The following is a 23,264-nucleotide window of genomic DNA, read 5'->3' as shown; positions in this document are numbered from 1 at the left end:
AACTGTGGTTTGAAAGGAGTACACACATCAGAAATAACACAGAGATTTCAAGCATCCACACAATCAGAGGACAATTAAAAGTCCTTTTAGAATAAGAGACACAATAGATAAATGAAAGAAAATGTTGTGTCAATGAAGTTCACACAACAAATTTTGAAAATAAACTTCTAAATTCTACACATTCAGTCGACACTTTATTGTTGTCTCATATTTTTTAAGACAATAGAAAATTATTAAAGTCTGTTGTTAAAGTTAAACAACAACAACATTTGACTGTTGTTCTATATCATATTTAACCACATATACTACCATTTTGTGCTTATCTGGCAACATTCAGACGACAGATATATTTTTGGTGACTGTCGTCTGAGTCACCTTCTGACGTCGGGCATTGACCGTCGTCTGAACGCCAATCAGATATCAGCTTAATAGACGACAGATTTTCTTCATATCAGACGACGGTCAAAGTCTGTCGTCTGATGGGTTTGTTGGCATAGTGTTGGTATATGAGTGATTCTGATTCGGTTGAAGATGCATGTTTAGAACTTAAATAGTGCATTTTGCTGACGATCCAAAACCTTTGAAGATTGCTGCAACATCCATGCTACATATTATGGGTATGCATTACAAGGGATTAGGCTCTAGTGATGACTGTAAATTGAGGATTCAATGAGAGCTTTCAAATCAACGGTTGGATGAGTAGTCCCAATTTTAGTTGAAATATTAATTCTACAACACCCATGGCATCCAACTATTGATTTAAAAGTTCTCATAAAGTTCTCATTTTAATGTCTTCATTAGAGCCTCACCCTGCATTACAAAACCGATTTCTAAACCGATACACCCATCTAGCTCCCTTATCAGTTTTAGATTCTTCTAACTAATGCATTTGTTTGTATGCATACACGAAAATTCTTCCCACGTTGATTTCCTCTACCATAAAAGACGATGCATAGAATATTTTTTTATTATATCAATAACAACTGATAATTACAACAACTAATTTTTGGGGACTATTACATAAACAACAGCTAAGAACTATAACAATTAATCTTTGGTAACTTATGTTTATCAGAACATTTCACGACATCTCACTTACAAAGGAAGACTATGCCACTAGAACAAATAAACATAAGCAAAAAATTTAAACCCAAAACGTCAGGATACAATTACAAAAACTAAATTTAAATTTATACCTCAACAAAATTAAGGGTCGGGAGTCGCATTGCCAAATGCCAAACTAATAGTACGAAGACCATTCCACATAGTAATCCATACTGTTACAATGTCCTTGGACAAACTTAATCGATTGTTTTTTTGTGAATTCAATCAGGTCTTCCTTGGTTCGAAGCATGTGTTCAAACTCAGGTGATTCATAAATATTTAATTCCTGAAGAGTAGTCAATGACTTTAATCCTTCTGGAACCTACTTTAATTGTGAACAACAGTCTATTGTTAGCTTCCTCAGCTTCTTCAATGCCCTTTCTTCCACCTTCCAAACCTCCAACCCCTCCGATATTGAGTGTAGAACTTGCAGTTCCAGAAACCCCTCTGAGGAGCAAACCAATTCACTGAAGGGGTAAGATCGATACTCCAAGGAAAGCATATTTAAGTTTGGCAACCTCTCTAGTATAACTATTGAATCTTTTTGGAGTTTGGATCTCATCAAAACTAGCTTTACGAGGTTTCGTGGGAGCCCATTTGCATCTGGTAGTTTCTCTATCTTTCCACATAAACGAAGCTTCTGATGGTCACAGTGAGATAGTTCGTCAAGTGGTGGAAATAATTCGACTTCACTTTAATCATTGGTCAGCGACAATGATTGAAGGTGGTGCAATCGTTTTACAATGGAGATCAGTAATGTTACCCTCTCCCGTGATATTCTTCGTAATATTCAGTAACATATCCATCAGTCGTCGAAGATTAATCATTTTGGCCAAACCATCTTCTATCCGGCCATCTTCCGCCCTCTATGCCTTTTAGGGTTTGTAAATAGATCATGGTACCCAATGTCAAATCAACGGGATAATGTTGAGGACAGAGTAAATGTCTTAGATTCTCTATGTTCAACTCTTTGAACATCCCATCAGAACCACAAAATCTCATATCAAGTGTCTAGGTTATTCAAGGACGACAGACTTGATAAATCATAACTTACTCTAAGTCCGAGAAACCTCAACTGAATTAAGTCCCCAACCCCATCTACACTATATCCCCAGCGATCACGCCTCCTACGATCCTTGCAATATAGTTCTAAGACCCTCAGCAACTTAAAATTATTGCGAGTAAAGTCTATGTTTTGATCAACCTCGCCGAAAAAATGGAGGGAGCGTAAATGTGTATATGGATTTAGAAATGCATACCCAATTACCCATCATGTGCGGCGTGGATGGCAAGCCTTCGAGATTTGGTCGAGTGGTGGGATGCTGATAGCTCGTGTTCTTGCCCCGTACATATTCCAAGAAAATTCTCCACCCTCCCCTTTGTGAGAGAGAAATCTCTGAGAACATCATGGATGCGAATGGTTTTAACGCTGCCAAGATGTGTTGGCGTTCCCACCTGAATCATGCACCTATCAATCAACTGATTCAAGCAATTTTCAGCCACCCCTTCTTCGATTTCTTCTCCTTGTTGTGGTAAGAATCCTTCCGCAACCCACAGTCGAATCAAACACATTTTCTCATCTTCGGGAAAAAAGTCTCAAATGGAGAAAACATGATTTTAAATGGAAAGGCAAGTCAATGTACCTTGGGGCGGCTAAGATTGCAGAGACTTGATCTTGAGCACTGATCAAATGCCAACTGATGTTTTGAAGCACGCGCTCCCATTCCACTGTGGTCTTTGTTTTCTTGGAAAGTAATCCTCCGAGCACAATTATTGCGAGAGGCAGACCACCACATTTAAGCACCATCTCTCTTCCAGGTTTCAGCAAGTTAGAGGGGATATCATCCACTCCTGGGAGTGCTTTCTTGGGGAAAAGTTCCAAGCTCTCATTTTCTGTTAACATCCGCGGCTCATGGGGAATGCTCCTTGGATCTGCATATACAGCAATATCCCTAAAGCGAGTGGTAACCATCACCTTACTTCCCATCTCCCCTCTAGGAAATGCAGCTTTAAGACCATCCCAAACCTCCTTTTTCCATACATCATCAAGAACAACCAGACACCTCCTATCTTTCATGCAGGAACATGCATGTGCAGCAGTTCGACCATCGTCTCCTCTTTTAGTTTCTCCAAATCACCTCTATCGTGAGGAAAACTTACGTCTTGAATGATTTTTTGTAGAATCTCTCTTTCTTTTGTACTCTTGAGAAACATAAACAAAGGATTTAAATTGAAATAGGTTCCCAAGCTGAGGGTGATTGTACAATTTTTTTGCTGGAGTGGTCTTTGCCCAAACCTCCCATTCCCACTATAGAAACTACACAACGGCTCCTCTCCATAGTAGACAGTTGTGTTATCAAGGCCTTGGTGTCTTCAACAAGGTCAACCAAATCATCTTCCTGGATATTCGGTGACGGTTGTCTCCTCCACCGCAACCTTTCATTTGTTGAAATCAGCGCTTCACCTCCTTCCTGATTGTTCATGCTAGTTATGCCAAAACTTTCCTTTTGTTTGGAGGTGTGCTCCATCCTGGCCTGGATCATTTCGATTTTTCTTTGGATTTTGCGTAGATGAATTGGCTTCAGGACTTTTCTCCGTAAACTTTGTGCTGCTGCCTCGCTGATGTAAGTTTCTATTAGACTATTAGCACTTCAGCATCGAAGGCCACTTCTGATCTTATCTGTGACATCCAAGCCTGAAATCTTTCTGATCTTTCTTGCACGGCATCAGCATCCTTGAGGAAACCTTGCATCCACCTCAGTTTGTCTCTGAGCTGCTCAACTTTCTCGCTCACACCTTTCAGCAGAACTGCTTCTTCAATTAACCAACTTGTGATCACTTTCACAGCAGTCGAAACAGCATATTCCGCCATGTCTCGCTTCTCCAATCTGTCACCTTTCCTTCTTCTTCTTTCTGTGTTCTTTTTTTTTTTTTTCCCGGCTTGGCTTATTTTTTCTCTGGGATACTAGCACTCGCGGTTTAGAGCTTCAAGCGAGGTAAGTTACTGTTTTTAAAGGCACAGCAGCCATTCAAATACTCTTAAAAAAAAAATTGTGGTAGGGCGGCGGACAGAACCCGCAAACATATTCAAATTTTATTTTAGTTACAACAACCATAACTTTCTTAGAAAAACTGCAATTTGTCCCAAGTCCAAATTGCGATAAGAGAAAAGTGATATCTTCTTGGAATATGTTTTCTTCCACTTGGTGGATCTCACGGAGATAACGTAATCTACTCCACCGCGACTGTTTCATTTCCATTTTGATGGTTAATCTAGCATTGTTTATTGGTGAGTCAACTGGTGCATCTCACGGAGTACTGGTTCGTTATTCGGGCGCTATCACAACAATCTAGTAGACTTGGACTAAATACTCAAAAATAGCCCGATTTGGTTTTCAGTTTAAATTTAATCTCAAGAATCCAGTCTGAAACAACTGAATTGGAAAAGATTTCCACTTTCGTCTATCTAACGCCAAAAGTCGGAGTAAAGGACCATGGGTTCAGGCTGAAATAAATATAAAAAAATTAAAATAAAATAATTTAAAAAAAAAAAAAAAAAAAGACTAACAATGGTATCAAGTATCCTTCATAGTCGTACAATGGTTCACAAACAGGGGGGGAGGTTGGGCGATTTCATAAGAGTCAATGTAGAACAAATTTATTGAAATACATTGTTCTAAAAGAGAGATATTTTACTACTTTTTTCATCATTCTTAACATGAGAAAAGGATCATTCTGGTTCAGCTGGAGGCTGTTCTCTGGGATGTTTGGAAGCATAGTGATCAGCAAGTTGCTTTGCGTTTGCAAGTTGCGCCTGAAAACACCGCATTTTGTCAGAATATGGTGCACATAAACTGAAAAGGCGTCTAATAAGTATACAATCTAGTCCCAACAGAAATAGATCCTCTTCAGCATGTGATTAATCCAATGACATTCAGGTTTTAAAATCACAGGTGTTTAATAAGAGATAAAATAATTTAAATTTGATCATCAAAATGATAGATGGTTCCGCTCGCTCACAAGGCCCCAAAAACAGGTCAAATTCATCTAATGTATGTATTTGTCAAGGCAGACCCACAACTTCTACATCCTTAATTCAGTAAGGCAACACACCCATTTTCTCAAGTACATCGTGTATCCTGGACCTCTTCCAACGAGGTTTTGGGTAATTAACTCCTGGGAAATTGTATGGCCAGGTTAAGAGAAACACTACTTTATTAGTGTGTGTGTGTGTATATAAATATGTGTTTGTGTGTGTTATATAAAAGTAAAACATAAAAATAAAAATAAAATACACAAAAATCGAAAACCAAAACAAATAATGAGCAGCTACTTTACAAAGTTGAATTCCTTTCTATTGTTGCTAAATGTTCCTAGTTTTAGCATTAGTAGTGTTACGATTTACGCAAATACCAAAACCTTGAACCATTCAGTCACGTTGTTTTGCTACCGACTCTATCCTTCAGCGCGTATTGACACAGGAAAAGCAATCACGTTGGCTGAAGAGAATGATAGTATTTACTATATGGAGCCACAATGGCTACCTAATGGTATTACCCTTAAGTGTTGATCATGGGTCATCTGGGTGGAAAGGGAATAAACTGACATTTGAAGATCATACGGTGGACGAATCAAGGGAAAAAGCTGTTTATCAGTCCTCTTTCAGGGATTCTGTTTCAGTAGCTATAAGGGTGTGAATCTGTCCTTCAGCTTGTAGAATTGGAATGCAGCTGTCAGCTAGTCGTTCCCTAGTAAGTTTGTCCAAAGTTTAATTTTTCTTTCTTCTTCTGAAAAACAAAATAACATGGCCCTCACCCAGTTAAATTCTAGAATCCAATAACAATCAACAGATCGAGCAGGATCTTAGTCTGAATCTTCAGACTTGTGGCATTATCCATCAAGGTATCTAATATCCATCAAGGTATCTAATACTCCTATATAAAATGGGGTTTTTGAGAGAAAGAATTTCCATCTTTTAGGGATTAAACAAGAACTAGTGGTTTACTGCAGACCTTCCAGAAGACTGGGAAGCGTGGGGGATGTTGTATGCACTACAAAATAACTAATTGATAGGATGCCCTGTACGATTCTTGCATTCCTATGTCTAGTAAATGCCTTGGCATCATCCCAACCTCCGGTATTTCGTCATATTCCTCCAGTTCCTATTGCTCTTCACAAGGGGATCAGGACTTGCACCAATTATTTCTTCCCTAATTTTATTTCCTCAAACTGTCTGTTCAGATCCAGTGGCACCAACCATCAAGGCATGTAATGCTCCTGGATAAAATGGGGATGAGAAGAAGGATTGTCATCTTTTAGGGATTAAAACCAGATTTCCTTGGTTTACTGTAGGCCTTCCAAAACAAAACTGGGGGACTGTTTTACTCACTGCAACATAACTAATCTATAGGATGCCTCTATGGTTCTTGCAGTCCTATGTCTAGTCAATGTCCTGCCCAAATTGACCATACCTGTCTGGTATTTCATCATATTCCCAGTTCTTATTCTTCGTCAGAAGGAAATTAGGACTTGCACATATTATTCTATCAGCAAATTTATTTCCTCATACAGTCTCTTCAGTCTCCGGTTGTACCTTTACCTCTAGATTATCTCCAGTCTATATTCCATAAGACTGCAGGATTTTCTAATCCCAAATGGATGCGTACTATTAGACCTTGCAAGCAGTTCAGAACCAAGAGCCAACCTCATTTCTGTCAGACTCAGAGCAGCACTGCCAAACAATCTCTACACCTCTACCAAATATCACCATCAAACCCAATCACATCAATGAACAATAATATCCCAAACATGTATCACCCACTCTTTTCCTATCCTCGCCTTCTTCAACCCACACTAACCACCATAGGAACATCATTGCTCTTCTGATCACTGTGCACCGGAAGAACAGGAACACATCATTGTGCCAACATCATTGTTCTTTGGAGTGCATAATCGCATAAACAATGATCAACTAATATATCCTAGATTATAAACACTACCAATATCCTATACAATAACACCACCAATATCCCACATGCAAATCTTAAGAGCTATTCCCAAACCCCTTATTCGCTGCAAAAGGGTTCATGTATGCAGACCAATATACAATGCCGTTGCGCTTTTACTCCTCTACAATTTCATCAAGCATAATGAACTGACCTACTTGTTATTCCTCTACAATTTCAATCCTTTGACACTGTCATGTAATCATCAATAGATGCTACATAGTACTTGGTAAATTGCACTCATCTACATATCAAAAACTCCGAACTACTCTCCTAAACTTCCGATAATAGTATAATAACTCATCGTAAGCGATTGAGTAATAGAAAACATAAGCGATCGATCAGAAAACTGAAAAGAAAAGCGGAGATCAAAAAGATATAATGGAATTAGAGGAGAGTACAGAAGAGAAAGCACCTTGCAGATTGGACAGCTGATTTTGAGAGCAACGGCTCTGGCCTCAAACTGAGACCCTTTTGGCTTCTGATTCCTCTCCGCATTTCTTCTCTGCGCTTCGATCTTCTGCTTTCCCCGAGTCATCGCTCTCTCTCTCTCTCTCTCTCTCTGAGAGAGCAACAATCGGTCAATTTCCTTTTCTTTTATTCCACGGTGTCAATTTCCTCAATCGAGTGTTTTTTTTTCTTTCGGAAAAATAAGGTGTCGCTCTCACAGTGCACCACATGTCCATTTAATTGCTTAACAATTGGGTGTTTTGTTCCTATAAACTGTGGCAGTGGCATGTTGATGTTGGTTAGCCTTACTATCTTTGATAAAAGAGAGCTATATTGGGGTCATGGCTCTAATTTAGACTCCACAAATATTATTCTTTATTTATGTACAAGTGAACCATCTCCAGTAAGTAGGGGTGGGCTCGGGTCGGGTCGGGTCCGAAATTTGGTGAGACCGAGACCGAGCCCGAAACAATCGGGCCGGGCCGGTTCGGGCTTTTTCAATAATGGAAACCGACAGAAACCGACCCCAAACGGGCCGGTTCGGTCTTCGGGCTTTTCGGGCCCAAAATCCAGTTTCCCAACTTTATGCAAAATACACACAAAATTGGGTGAGAGGCGAGGTTCGAACCCTCGACCTCTTGGACGGACACCTTGCTCCCAACCTCTGGAGCACATGATGCTCTCTGTCTATCATGTTCAACGTTTGTATTTATTTTGTCCTAACTAAGTGGTAGAAATAAAACAAAACAAAAGGCTCTGCCCTCTTTTACTCTCTAATCTCTCCTTTCTTTTCTAGTCTTCTTCGATACTTCTTATTCTTATTCTTCTGCAATTCTATACATATATTCTTCTTCACAACCAGCGCCGCCTCTTCCTCTTCACCAGTCCCCCTCTCCTCCTGTACCGCCGCCTCCGCCGTCTCTGTTCTCAACGGCACCGTTTCGGCCTCCACCACCTTCTTATAAGCATCAAACATTCTCCGAAGCATCCCATCCATCAGGTGGTTAACATCCCTGTTTTGCTACCTCACAACCCAAAAGTCCCTAACCCAATTCGTCTCCAGCAGATGTCTGAAGTACCTATCCAATTCCAGAAGCTTCTCTGTGTAGTGTGTACTCGTCCAGCCAGAAATAGCTCCAAGATCGGAGCTTGGAGACCTTCACGATTAGCTTCGCTCCCTTCTGCAATTCGACGACGACGGACTCGATCTTGTCGTCTTAATCGTGGAACTGCGTGTTGGGTTGACCCGGAGGACTTGGGTGAATAGGTGCCCAGATCACTGGATCCAATTATTCTGCTGTCGATTGGGTACCACCACCGGCCCACCGCTGGAGCACAAAGTTGGAGTAACAGGTCTGGAGTTTCAGGCTTTCAGCCAAAATTGTTAACAGGTCTGGGGTTGAATCAAGAAAGGGATGCTATGCTGGATTTGCAGATGAAGCCATGAACGGGTTGGCTGAGATAGTCAAGATGGAGGAAAATCGGGCCGGATCGGGCTTTGGTCTCCGAATATGTGAAGCCCGAGACCGAACCGACAAAATATATTCGGGTCGGGTCCTAAACCGAACCGAGAATTTCTATATCAAACCCGAACCGAATCGGGCTTTTTTCGGTTTTTCGGGTCGGGCTTTCGGTTTTTCTGGTCCGGACGCCCACCCCTACCAGTAAGTATGGCTAAATTTTAGTCATTTTAAGTATTTTATTATTTTACATTATGTTTTTCAATTTTATGATTTTATTTTATTATAATAATATTTTAATTTAGACTAAAATGAATTTTTGAGACGAAAATTAATTTTTTAAGGTGTACATTTGGATAAGGTATCTATGTGGTATTGTTGATAACATTTTCTAATAGGATTTTTAAGTGTCACGGGCCCTTTTCGAAAGCAACTCTAGATTCCTAATTAGATAGTGTCGACATGACAAAACTAATCATTATAGAGCCTTATCAAATTTTTCGATATGATTTTTTAATGCCACGTGTCGTATTCTGATCAACTCTCTAGATGTTTGATTAGATTTTATGCATACCTGGCGATTCTATCTTCAACTTCAAACCTCAGAAAAAATAAGGGCTAAATACTGGTTACTATCCTGTGGTTTGAGTTCAAAATCAATTCAGTCCCTGAACTTCCAATTTCATCAAAAACACCCCTGCACTATCATTTCTCGTCCAATAAGTCCTTCCGTCCATCTTCCGTCAAATTGAACCGTTAAATTGCTGACGTGGCATGCCAACTCAGCTCTTGTAGGCCCCACATGGAAAGTAAAATTACACAATTGTCCTTTCCTCTCTTCTAACCCAGATTTCAATCTGATTCTCGATTACAACACATTTCTCCATAAACACAGTTGCATAGAAAAACTTGGCCCATCCCTCACGCCTTTTTCCCTAATTCGTTCTTGAAATAATCAGCGTAACCTGACTCTAACTCATAGAAGCTATTCACCGACACCCCAAAGCTCTTATCCTCCAATTGCCCAATCTTATCATGCCCAGATTTATTTTTGGAGAAAATGGAGAACAGAGAGAGTCAAAGGAAGATGGCAACTCTGCAACTCCTCACAACAGATTTCAATCTGATTAAAGATTCTCCTCAAACCCTCTCTAACCTCAAAATTTCAGAACTGGGTAAAACTGGGATATAACAAATTACAAACAACGATTACCAAACAGAGGCTGATACAATTTTGCGAAGAAAGTGAACTATTGTAGTGAGTATCTGGGGTGGGAATGTGAACGAGATCGGAGGACAGAGAAGGTAGGTGATTGAAGGATGTCTGGGCCTCGACCCAACCCGATTCAGCTCCATATAACAAGTCTAAGTCGTCTTCTACATGGTATCGTTTTCTAAACTTCACCATCTCTCTTCATTAAACTCTTTGTATCATGGTTTCTGGATTAATCTGATTATGAGTGTTTGTTGGGGTTAGGATTTGCATTGGGGACTATAGAACGAAGGTTCAGAATTATGCCTTTGTCGAAACTTGTCTTCATTCAAGTCTCCACAATCTCATCTTAGAGCAACCGGCATATCAGACGAACAATAATTGCAAAAAAGCTCTTCTATGACCCAAGCTTCACAAGCTTCTAATCTGTTACCATTCTAACAACAGACAACTTTGACACGAAGACGAGGTGAAGTTCTTTCCCTAAGCATAGTCACCAAACCTTGAATTTCTCCAATTCTGCAATCCTCTGTTATTGACCAAAACCAGCCATCAGTTTACATTCATAGACTATGAACAAGGTTAGCAAGGACCAACCAAATCCCAAAAATGGTCACTGAGAAAAATGAACAGTGGCAATCGGGATTTGCCCAGAATTCTAAATCTTTAATCCTCAACTAAAATTCGTGTTTAAGCACAGAAACGTAGAGGACTTATTGAGCAGACGAAGATGCTTAGCTTGTTTACCACAAATGATGACCGGAATTGTCGGAGGATGCAAAAAAGTCGCCGAGAACAATGAACTCTGACGAAGCCCGACTTCACCCAAAACACCAATTTGGTCAAAACTCGATTAAACCGAAAACTAACAATACCAATGTGTTTAGAGAGAAAGGTCTTATAATCGAGAATCATATTGAAATCTGGGTTAGAAGAGAGGAAATGACAATTGTGTAATTTTACTTTCCATGTGGGGCCTACCAGAGCTGAGTTGGCTTGTCACGTCAGTAATTTAACGGTTCCATTTGACGGAAGATGGATTGCAGGACCTATTGGACGAGAAATGATAGTGCAATGGTGTTTTTGATGAAATTGGAAGTCCAAGGACTGAATTGATTTTGAACTCAAACCACAGGATAGTAACCAGTATTTAGCCCAAAAAATAACTATTGACTTCAGTTACAGATAAATTTGAAACATAAATGCGAACTAAAATCGTAAACCCTTAAGTTATAGCATATCTCACTATCTCATCTAGCTCCTCTCTAATTGTTTGTTCAGATTATAACTTTTCATTACATTTTGTAATGAATTCCAACTAATTTTCTCAATGGAATGAGAGGCGACGTGAAGACGAGGAAGATGACGAGGAAAATGAAGAATATGATGCACAAAGAGGTGAAGAAATGCAACACAAGTTATGGTGAAGAAATGCACAGAGGAGTATTACAACTTTGAGACCCAGCAAAATTTTATGTTGAATGATTCATGCCATCATGAGAATTTAAAGACTAGCTAGTGTGTATAATCTTCTTCACACTTGTCATGAAAGTACCTTCTTGGACTTAACATATATTTATCATTATTTTACAAATGTTTTGCAAATAAATATCTTGTGTCATTTCAACCACAACTTTCTCACTGTACTTGGATATAAAAACGACATGAAAACTGCATTGTATATAATTTCAAACTAATTAATGTTCGATAGGAATGCAACTATGTAATTATTTTCAACCCCTTATTGCTTGTGTAGACCATATATAAAATGTTGGAGGAAACCAAATTCAAGACTTTTGTCATTTTGGATGCTTGTTCATCAGACATACTGAATGGAGGTTTTTGGACTGAGTAAGGTTGTCTTTTTGCCTCCATACATTGTCTCTTAACTTTCAATTGTTTTGAGTTTCTTTTTGTCTTATATTTGTGTATCGTGATTTTTGTATATATTAATACTTTTTTGATTCTTTTTTTCTGTATTGTTCAAGTTTCTTTGGTTCAACATCGTATGCCTTCAGTGAGGTTTTTAAACCTGAGTTTTGTTTACCAAGATGGTATTCCAAATTTGAAGACATACTCATTAAAGTTCATGGGACTGAGGTAATTAAGGAACTGTCATTCTATGCATCAGACATTTATTGAAGATTGTTGCAATGAATAAGATTTTGAAGTACATAAGTTATTTTTCAGGTTTCTGGAAGTTTGTTTCCATTGGTTAAAAATGCATGCATGCCTTTGGGGCGACCGTTACACCTGCGTTTTGTGTTAGGCTCTCAGTTTTATGATAATGTATAGTATTAATTTTTGTTTACCTCCCTGAGGTTTGGGGGTGTCATCATTTCACCCCCCCCCCCGACTCTCAATTTCACTTTTTTACCCCCTGAACTTTCCAATTTTTGTCTTCCATGCCCAATGTCTCATTTTCCGTCTAAATTGGACGTTAAGTCCGATAATGGGGCCCACTTTGAGGGCTAAAATGGTCATTTCAAGACAAAAAAATAGGATTAATTTCAATTTAACCCTCTGACGACTATGTCGAAGTAAATCAAGCAACGACTTAAATTTCAAACATATTAGGTGCACCCGAATTTACTAAGGCCACCCAATATGTTATTTTCCTTCCCTTACTTATTATCAATTAACAGCATACACAAACAAACCATTTACCTATTCACATCTTTTACCAATTCACTGGAATAACAACAATCTAATTCACAAATCTCAGCAAGGTTCCGATTCACAGCTTGCACACAACATAGCAACCAATTTCAGTCCAAAATGGCGACACCCATAACAAATTCCTCACAATTCCAACTCCCTCAAAATTAAACTCAACTCACACAAAACCAGGATAATCTGATTTCAACCAAACCAACCAACTCAGTTCATTAACAATGTAACAACAGTCGAAATTCACCAAAACCAGATGTAACTCAACTCACCTTATTTCGATCTCGGAACCAAACGTTTTCCAGAAACTTGAATGACGATGAACTGAGGATTCAACAACACCCACCTAGAAATTTCTAGACTTTAGCTCTCAATCGAAGTTAGGCCTCGTCCAGAGAAGCAGTTGAACCAGAAACCAAGCCATGAAAGGCCGAGGAAGTCGCCAACGTCAGTGACGGCGTCGAAGCCGAGAGGAACCCAGAAACGAAATTGTCAAAACTTGATCAAATTCAAAATCTAATTGTACAGGCTTGTAGAGTATGACGAGGAGATGAGATTTCATACCAAATGCAGCCCAGAAGGTGGCCGGAGTCGCCGGAACTCGCGGAAATCGCCGGAGAAGTCTCGGAGCTTCCAATCATCGATTCTCCGTTCACCATCGATGCATGTACGATATGAGACCTTAGGGACGTAGACGACGGTGAGACGAGGCTATTGCCGGGGTCCGCCTCGGAGAGGTGGCAGGAGGACGGCGTTCTGGTCGGATTTCTTCCTCGGGTCGTCGACGCGTTTTCAAGTCAGAAGCTTCGAGCTTCTCTCGCGTCTTCTAGATCGACCACACTTTCAGCATAGCAACCCAACATCCAATGACGTCGGGGAGAAAGGAATGAAACGTTTGGCACCGATGCCCTGGTCGGAGGTGGCCGGATGGTGGAGAACCACTGGGTCGCCGTCGTTGGTCGAGGCTAGGGAGCAGAAGAGAGAGAGAGAGGAGAAATGGTTTTAGGGAGAGAGGTCGAATCTCTTCTTCTTTTTTTTTTTTTTTTTTGAGTCATAAAATGACCATTTTAGCCTTCAAAGTGGGCCTTATTATCGGATTTAACATCCAATTTGGACGGAACATCACAGATTGGGCACGGCTGAGGAAAATTGAAAAGCTCGAGGGGTAAAAATTTAAAATTAAAAGTAGAGGGGGTGAAATGATGACACCCCCAAACCTCAAGGGGTAAACTGAAATTAATCCTAATGTATATCATGATGAAAAAATTAAATAAATTCGTAATATTTTCTAATATTAGAATAATCATTTTAGTATGTGAGCCATAGCTGCATACCAAAAATTTTTATACAACTAAATTATTGACAACGTAAAAATGTAGATGTGTAAACTAATGTGTAGGTGAAGATCGGCAGACACATATATTCTAGATTTTATGTGCCACAACATCAAAAACTAATTGATACAAAAACGATACTAATAAGACATATATGCAAGTTCATATTTGTAGATAGCATCTGACACGTTCATATTTGTATATTTGATTTGATACAAAAAAGGTAGAGCTAGTATTTGATGAATTTACACATAAGGATGACCGAAAACATGAAAATTTGTTCAATGGTTTCATTTTGATGTCCATAAGGGCCAAAATGAGCAACAAGAGGAAACAAAAACAGCAGCAGAGCCACAAGTTGTGCATCAGACATTGGAAACAAAAAGGTTAGACATACACGAAAGAAAGAAGTGGAAAACTAGATCATGATTGAGGTATGAGGAAATAGGGTAAAAACTCGGATGCCCTTATGGACCAAAGAAGGTAACCATCATACTTTGGATAACAAAAAGGACTAAATACTGTTTAGTCCTTGAGCTTTTGACCAAAAAACACTTCAGTCCCTGGCCTTTTAATTTCACACGTTTAGTCCTTGTACTTCTCAATTTTGGACCAATAGGTCCTTTTCGTCACTCTCCGTCCAAAACCTCCGTTAAATAGCTGACGTGGCAACGTTTTCCCTCCAAAATGTCTGTTCTACCCTCACTTATCTTTTTTTTTTTCCTTCTATTTATCTCTTTTATGTTTCTTTTCTTCTTTTTTTTGTTTTTTGTCAATCTGTTCATCTCTTTCTCTTCTTCTTCTTCTTCTTCCTCTTCCCTCTTCCAGCTATCTCTTCTCTAGAACCCTCAACACGAGCAACACGAGACAGAGCTGCAACCTTCCCCTTCTCCTTCAAAACGCTAACCATCTCGCTCACCCTAAACCCTAATCAACCGAATCCTTCTCACCCGAACCTCAAACCGTAGTCCCTTCTCAACCACCCACTCCTCGATTCGCTCGTTCTCCTCCACACTCTACTGGATCGAGAAGCCAACTCCGCAGCGCACGCAAGACGATGCCTCCGAGGACCTGCACTGCTCCAGTGTCCTCATCCAAGACGAGGACGACGCCCTTGAGGTTTGATTCTTTTGTGGTTGATTTAGGGATTAAGGGTTTTAACTCAGGTTCTTTTGGAATGGGTCTCGATTTGAGAGTGGGGTAATGGTGTTTATGTTTTGGGTATATGGCTTGCCTTTGATTCTCTGTTTTCTGAAACTCTTTCATTTGGGTATATGGCTTGCCTCTTTGGGTATATGGGTCCTCATCCAAGACTCTGTGATTTGGGTATATGGTGTTCTCATCTAAGACGAGGACGGTGTTGGAAACGCTGCAGATGAGGTCGTAGGGGGTGGAGAAGAGGACGGCGTGGGGGGTGGAGCTGGAAGAAGGAAGAAGAAGAGATAAACAGATTGACAAAAAAAAAAGCCCCAGATCAGATCATCTTCACCCCAGATGGATTCTCTCTCGGCCTCAATTTCCAGTTCAAATCGAGCTCCAAACAGCTGCTCCACCGTAGAACACTCATCCACCCAAAATTTATTTATGATAATCTAACCTTGTCGCTGATTTGGGTTTTATGATGGTAAATGGTATTGTTGTTCAATTTTGTGATTGAATTAGGCTCTGAACTGTATTTTGTGTCTGTTGTTTTTGATTTTGATTGCTTTTGGGGGTTTTGTAATGGTGAATTAATGGTGTTGTTATTGATGAGATTGCTTTAATATGATGTCCTTATCGTTCTCAATTATGTTAGCATAAATGTTGTATATGAATCAGTCCCTTCGATGTGGGTATAGAGGACAAGAAGAAGAGAGAGGAGGAAGTGAGGAAGATTGAGTAGGTGAAGGAGGAGAGAGAGGAGGAAGAAGGAAAAAAAAAAGAGAAAAAATATATATAATTATAAAAAAAGGAAGTGAGGGTAGAATAGACATTTTAGAGAGAAAATGTTGCCACGTCAGCTACTTAACGGAGGTTTTGGACGGAAAGTGACGGAAAGGACCTATTGGTCCAAAATTGAGAAGTACAAGGACTAAACGTGTGAAATTAAAAGGTCAGGGACTGAAGTATTTTTTAGTCAAAAGCTCAAGGACTAAACAGTATTTAGTCCTAACAAAAATGAACAAGAGAACACAGCTTCAACTTATGTAGTTGAATTCTATGCAGAACTTATCAACATGATCCGTAACGAACTTGCATATACATGTAAGTAGTACCTTGTTAATGTTTATCTAAGTGGTGAATTTTAACAATATGTTTGTTCAACATTGAATAAGAAAAGGCTATAACATAATTTGCAGCTAAGTTGGAGTAAGTTAACAGCAAATCAAACACCACGAGAATATGATTTCCCCCCACAAATCCACAAACCCCAAAAGGAAAACTTCCCTATCCATTTTCATTTGAATTTTAGTTTTTCAAGGATGCCACAGAATATGATTATCCAAAAAATTGCCATAACCAATATAAAGAATCTTCATCCCACCATAAAAAACAAACATAACTCCAATTGTCAAATTAATCCGTAAATGTTCTTCCAGTATTGGATTTTTAATTTGTTTATAGTTTTCTACAATTGCAGGTTGTTACAAACCAATCAGTAATTTGGTCCTATCCCAAATACAAAATAAATCCAAGAATCAAAAGGCACTCTTCTTGTTTCTACCTAGTAATTGCTTCCAAGAGTTCTTTATAACATCATTGTCGTAAACTCTATTCTAGATTAGTAATTCATACCCAACAAAATGAATTGAATTAGTAACCAGCGATCACGAAAACAGCACAGTTCATTAACTAATTCCCTTCAAGTTTAAACATTTAAACAGTAAAACCTGAGAAATTTTCTTCAAAAAAAACAACATAATGAATCGATTTTCATATTCATCAAATACATTTCATTTTTGTCTCATAACAAAAGGAGAGATCAAAATGCCCCGAACTTTTTTCTTCAATCAATTCCAAACTTTCAATAGAACAATATCATCAGCAACTAGGGCACGACCAAAATGCAAGAAGCTGAATTTCGTTCAAATTTCAAACATACTAACGCGATTCCAATCAATTCTCAATTCATACACAGATAGAAACTCACCAAAGTAAATTAAGAAAGCCCAATTATATTATGAACAAGATTAGAGAGCTGGGGCCTGACCTTTGATCACTTAGGAGAGAGAAGGCTGATTGCGGAAGAAGAGTGAGCCGAATGAAAGCTAAAGAAGAAGAAACAAATCATTTACCAATCACAAAAAGACATAGGTACCGTAATGAATTTATATATAATACATTCCTGAATGAAAGCTATTGCGCGAGACTGAGAACAGGTGAATTCTTTGTGAGTGAAGATCATTCAATTTGTGTCCTTTAATATAGAACTTCAGGAATGCATGTGTGAAAAAAGAGGTGTGAATGCATGAGAGTGACTCTGTGAGTGATGAAAGAGGCGCATAATGCGAAGAGATTCAATAAATTTGGCAATAGCACATTTGAGCAGGGATATTGTAGTCTAAAATTTTCATAATAAATGCTGGAAAAGGAGAAGGAAAAATCAATCTCATGGGGTCAGAAAGGAATGACTTTCCCCCTTATTTTCTCCTACGTCAAGAAAATACTTCCAAAGTTTGTGCCTACTAAACAAAGGAAATGAATGACTTTCCTTTCCTAATTCCTCAAATATGTGAACCAAACATGGCCTTAATGTAGCAAACGAAGCAAACATGATGAGAAACAATTGGTTCACTAACTCAATCAAACAATACCCAGATGAGGAAAAAGAAATAGTACCTTTTTGTTAGTGAGAAGAATCCCAGACGCGAGCGTTCATGATTTCCTGCTTGCAAGTTCAAGTCTCTGATATTTGCAAAGGTTCAAGCTTCTGATGTTTAGGACAGGAATTGGTGAAAGTGACTATTGTATTCTGGGTGAGAAGCCTACACTGATTCTGAGTGAGAAGCTTATTGTAATACCCCGGAAATTCATTATTAATTTCTGATGATTTTTAAGAAATTATTAAGTTGATTGTTGGCACGATTTCCTGATTCAGGGATGGAGTGGAAGTGTTTCGGACTAATAATTACTCGTAACATTTTATTTTCGAGGGGTCAAGGAGTTGAATTTTTATTCGTTGAGTTTCTTTGAAAAATTCCTTCACAAAAGTCGTAGAGCGCGTCAATACAAGTTCGTGGACATGCAGCACATGTAAATCGGAGTTTGTATGAAAAAGTTATGGTCAGCGGAAGTTTCTACTATTCCTTTTGGAAATTACTATAAATGGAAGTTTCAGAAATTAGAAAATCATTTTCTGGTTATTTTCTAAAAGTTTCCGAAATTGGAAACCCAAAAGCTCCGTTCTCTCTCCTCATAAACCCTAGGATCCGCGGGACCCCAGCCGAACCATCCCGACATTTCCGGCGCCGTCCAACATTTTCCAACGGTGCCTCCATCGCAGACCGGCGCACCTTGTCGTCCCCGTCGTCCCTACCAGACTAGTTTTCACCGATCGAAGAGCTCCGTTTTAGTGACGACGACCCGGTCAGATTTTCTGATTCTGGCCAAATCATGGCAGCTCACCGATGTCAAAAGCTTCCTCTCGTCCTCGCCGACCTATCCATAGTGTTGGTTTGTCCAGATGATAAGGCATGAGAGAGAATCGAAGCCCGGAAGCTTCAGTGCTTCCGGCGAGTTTTCCGGTTGACTCCGTCCATGAACAGCGACGAGCAAAACATCAATCTTTATCTCCTCTTCATGCTCTAGATGTTTATGTTCTTAAGTTTCAGTTTTGATTAAGATTGAAGAAGTTAGAATTTTGGGATTTTATGCTTCTACGGGTCCAGTTTTGCAATTGGGATTTTGAAGTCCTTTGATTTGTTTTCGACCACAATGAAACTACAGGGCATGATTTCAATGTTGGTTCAGCTTGATTGGTAAAAAGATGAGTATTTAGGTGATTGGAAGGTTAAACAGAGTTGTGTATGTGTGTGTGATTACTGTTGTGAATTGGTTTGGGTGGAGAGTTAATCGAGTTTGAATTGAGAATATGAAGTAGAGGATGGGAAGTTAGGTGTCCAGAGTAATTAGAAAGAGAGGAATGGGTGTCCTTATTAGTTTGTGGAGACGACAATTCCAGAAGCAGAAGGATACGGATTTCAGAATGCGAGTCGTGATGTTATAAGCCTTGGGTAGCGTGCAATTAAAGCTCGAATTATCAGGTGATTGAAGGGATTGTGTGAGCGAAGTTGGATGATTTTGTGCTTGTCTCGGTTTGCGTCTTTTCACACAACGGGATTTTAAGGTGAGTAAATCTCACGTGGTTCATTTATGAACAGCGCTACCTTATTGTTCTTAAGTATAAAAATGATTTTCTCGAGTTTTGCAATTGTGAACTATAGTTGGTATTAGTGGCATCCCTGAGCGGATGACTACGTGTGTGTGTGTGTGTCTACATTAAATGTATATATATCTGGATGGTGTGATATTGGGTGAAGTAATAATTGTGATTTTATGTGGATTATAATTTTGAGCATTTACTCTTTTCGGGAATACAATATTTCATGTAATTGTTGATGTTATTGTATGAAAGAGTATTTGAGTTTTGGGTAACATTTGGAGTCATGTGTGACTTCTAAATGTTTCAGTCTAGTGTCATAGTAGTGACAGAGGCAAGTATATCGGATGCCATAACTCTGGTTGGGTGACGAGCTACGATTTAGGCAAGTATATCGGATGTCGTAACCCTGACCGGGTGATGGGTTACGATTGAGGTAAATATATCGGATGCCATAACCCTGGCCGGGTGACGGGCTACGATTCAGTTAGAGCTCTGGTCTATCTGCCTAGGTACTGCTTGGGGGATAACTTTGTGTTATCGTGCTCTTGAGTATATGTTTGCAAAAGAGAGTTTCAGGTGTTTCTTTCTTTTATTGTCCATGAGGGACTTGGGTTTTCCTAATTTCTGGAGCTGGTTTCAGAATGCTTTAATTTATTCTTAAGTGAGAAATTGTTAAGCATGTGTTGTTTGAATCATTTTAATGGAGTTAAAAGGGTGATTTCTTGGCTTCAGCGTGAGTTGTTGATTTTCTTATTTACTTTCCTTTTTAATTTGAATTGTTTGACTTTTACGTAATGTCCTGAACTAAACTATATGCAGGGATTACTATGATTTCTATTTATTAATTTTAATGTAGTCTCCTGAACTAAACTATATGCATGGATTACTATATATGATTTTGTTTGTGTGTCTTTTAGTGATCTTCTGAACTAATTTTCATGCAGGGATTACTGGTTTTTATTTAGTTTAATTTGTGAGTACAGTTGTGGTTGAGACTCGTAGTGAGTTGAGAAATATTTTATCAGATGTTTTGTGGTTATTTAGGATTTTAGGTTTACTCACACGAGCTTGCAAAACCTTACCGGGTTTGTTGTTTCAACCATGTGCATTATTCCATGGTGTACAGGTTATTGTGCAGGTCGGAGTAACAGTCATCGAAGCTGAGGTTTTGTTGCTATTGTAGCTTGGACGTAAAAGTGTACGTTTGGTTTTAGTATTCCGCTGTGTAGTGAGTGTGTTTACTTATTGAATTGATGTTCAAATTAATTTGTAAACTCTCTGTAATGTAATAGTAACTCTAAAGAACGAGTCGATATTGACATTGTGAGTGTTGGTATACATATACCCCCCAGGCACAAATACTAGAAACACAAGGCTCATCTAGCTACCCAAAGGTAATAAAGGAACTCCCAGCCAGGGATCCCGATACCCCTCAGGGCAGTACCGGAAGCCCAATCGTCTCACACCGAAATACCGAATAAATGGAAACCAAGCTCCCCCAAATCCAGTACATAAGGATCACCTCCAACACCCAAAAGAGGTAACTGTTTACTATCGCTTTTTATTATCTTTATCTTACAACGATACTGACTTAGGCATCGGAGCGTCGAAGACCGGCACACCCGGTCTTCCCTCTGACCTTCGTTTGCTTTACAGATAAATGAGACCGATAACGATAGTGGCAGAGTAAGACATATCGTGAATCGGCTGGACTAGACATCCCTCTCACAGCTGAAATATTTGGTGCTAGAAGGAGTCCCCTCGGACCCTTGCCAGCAGGACAACACACTCTACTAATGGCTACTAGCACCCTCGATACACACGACGATGATCAGTCCCGCGAAGGAGCGGCCCGTGAGGTTCAGCGCACACTCCAATTCCTCAGCCCAAATAACGAGACACACTCGGTCATGACCACCGACGCCACCACCGCACTCGAGATTGCAATGAGAGACCTCATGGAATTGAGTGCGCAAGCAGAAACCGAGAGCACGGCAGCTGCGCCAGCCCGTAGGGGCGAAAAACATGGCCAATCAGAACTGCATTCTTCGCGACGCACTCTAACGACAAGTTGCGAATAACGAAGCACTCGATAGGGCCCGCCAACAGGAGACCCCAATACCTACCATCGGCGGCGCCAACATACCCGGGGCCGTCCTAACCACAGATCCGAGTACCGGCCTAGCATCCCACCCACATCAGAAGCTTCTAAAAGCCCCGTGGGCCCTACACCAGGAAGCACGAGCACAGGGCCACAAATAGTGTACCTAAACCCACCCCTCTTCCCCAACCAGCTAGGTAAAACACCACCACCTCAACCTGTGCTCGATATGGCAGGCACATCGGGCACCAACACAACTATGGCTGCGGCCACTCTGCCCCCACCTGACCCCAATACACGGCTACTAATCCAGATGAGCGAGACTATTGCTGCCCTACAGGCACTAATCGAGAATGTAGAGAGCAGATCTGGCTGGCAGCCCAACAGGATTCCAAGGAAAAATGGGACCATTCACACCTCAAATACAACCCGAGAAACGCCCACAGGAAGCAAAACCTTTCAAAATCGAGAAATACAATGGCACACGGGACCCATACCATCACCTAGAGGTATTCCAGTCCCTGCTGCATGGGACACGATACATTGACACAATGGCCTGCCACACATTTAAGGAAACTTTAAATGACGAGGCCTTACGTTGGTTCCTCAACTTGCCCACCAACTCCATCGGTAGCTTCCAAGAACTCGGGGACAAGTTCCTCCGGCGGTTCATCTTATGCGGCAGCGACTATCGCACAAAGCCCGACCTATTTAGACTTAAGCGGAGGCCCAATGAACGCTTGAGAGACTTTGTTCAAAGGTGGTAGAAGCAGGCTACGCAGTGTCGCTCTCTCGACCTAAGCCTAGCGGCATCGGCATTTAAGCAAGCCCTCAAACCAGGATACTTCTTGCTACAGATCAACACCAACCCTCCCGCAACATATGATGACTTACTCGACGCCGCCACCGCCTTTGCTCAGGCCGAGTACGATACTTTCAATCGCGATACGGCCGCCAGTGCAAACCTTGCCAGTGTACCCCAGCTCAATAACCCTACCGGAAACCCCGACAATAGGAATAGAGATAGCAACAGGGACAAACCCACCCAACATAATGAAAGAGCTCCAAAACGGTAAACTTCTACAGTATCGCACTCCCGCAATGGGAGCCAATGCCATCGAGGTCTATAGGCAAATATTGACCATACATGGTGGCGCCCCAAGCGCCGGAACTCCACACCTACCAAAATGCCAATGCCCTCGTGGACAAGAGATATTGGGACTCAGTTATGGATGCCACACCCCGCAAGTGGACTGGGACTCGATCGCTTTCAACTGCCAGGAAGACACCATAACAAAGCACAAAAATGACCCCTTCTTGATCACTATGGTTATCGACCACTATCGATGCCATAGGGGCCTGGTCGACAGTGGCGCCGCGGTTAGCGTCATGTTCGGCAGTTGCTACGAGGGCCTGAACCGAGACAAAAAGAAACTCACCCAAGATCACGAGCCTTTATCAGTTTTGCAGGAGAAATCGCACAACCCTTGAAATCACACAACTCGATGGAGGTAGCACTATCGCCACGATGACAACACACTTCATCATTGTTGCATGCCCCTCGT

At 40.4% G+C, this 23,264-nt stretch overlaps 1 long non-coding RNA gene across 1 annotated transcript; it reads right to left on the bottom strand.

The window, feature by feature from the left end:
* Window positions 1-4,674: 4,674 nt before the first annotated feature.
* Window positions 4,675-7,788, bottom strand: LOC133745417 (uncharacterized). The gene is made up of 2 exons (XR_009863604.1): window positions 7,525-7,788; window positions 4,675-4,918 (listed from the first exon to the last, which is right to left on the bottom strand). It is a non-coding gene; the product is annotated as an uncharacterized LOC133745417 (long non-coding RNA).
* Between the last annotated feature and the right edge of the window lie 15,476 nt (window positions 7,789-23,264).

Source organism: Rosa rugosa, chromosome 4, assembly GCF_958449725.1.
Source record: "Rosa rugosa chromosome 4, drRosRugo1.1, whole genome shotgun sequence".
NCBI classification, from domain to species: Eukaryota; Viridiplantae; Streptophyta; class Magnoliopsida; order Rosales; family Rosaceae; genus Rosa; species Rosa rugosa.
This window is presented reverse-complemented; position numbering and strand designations above follow the sequence as displayed.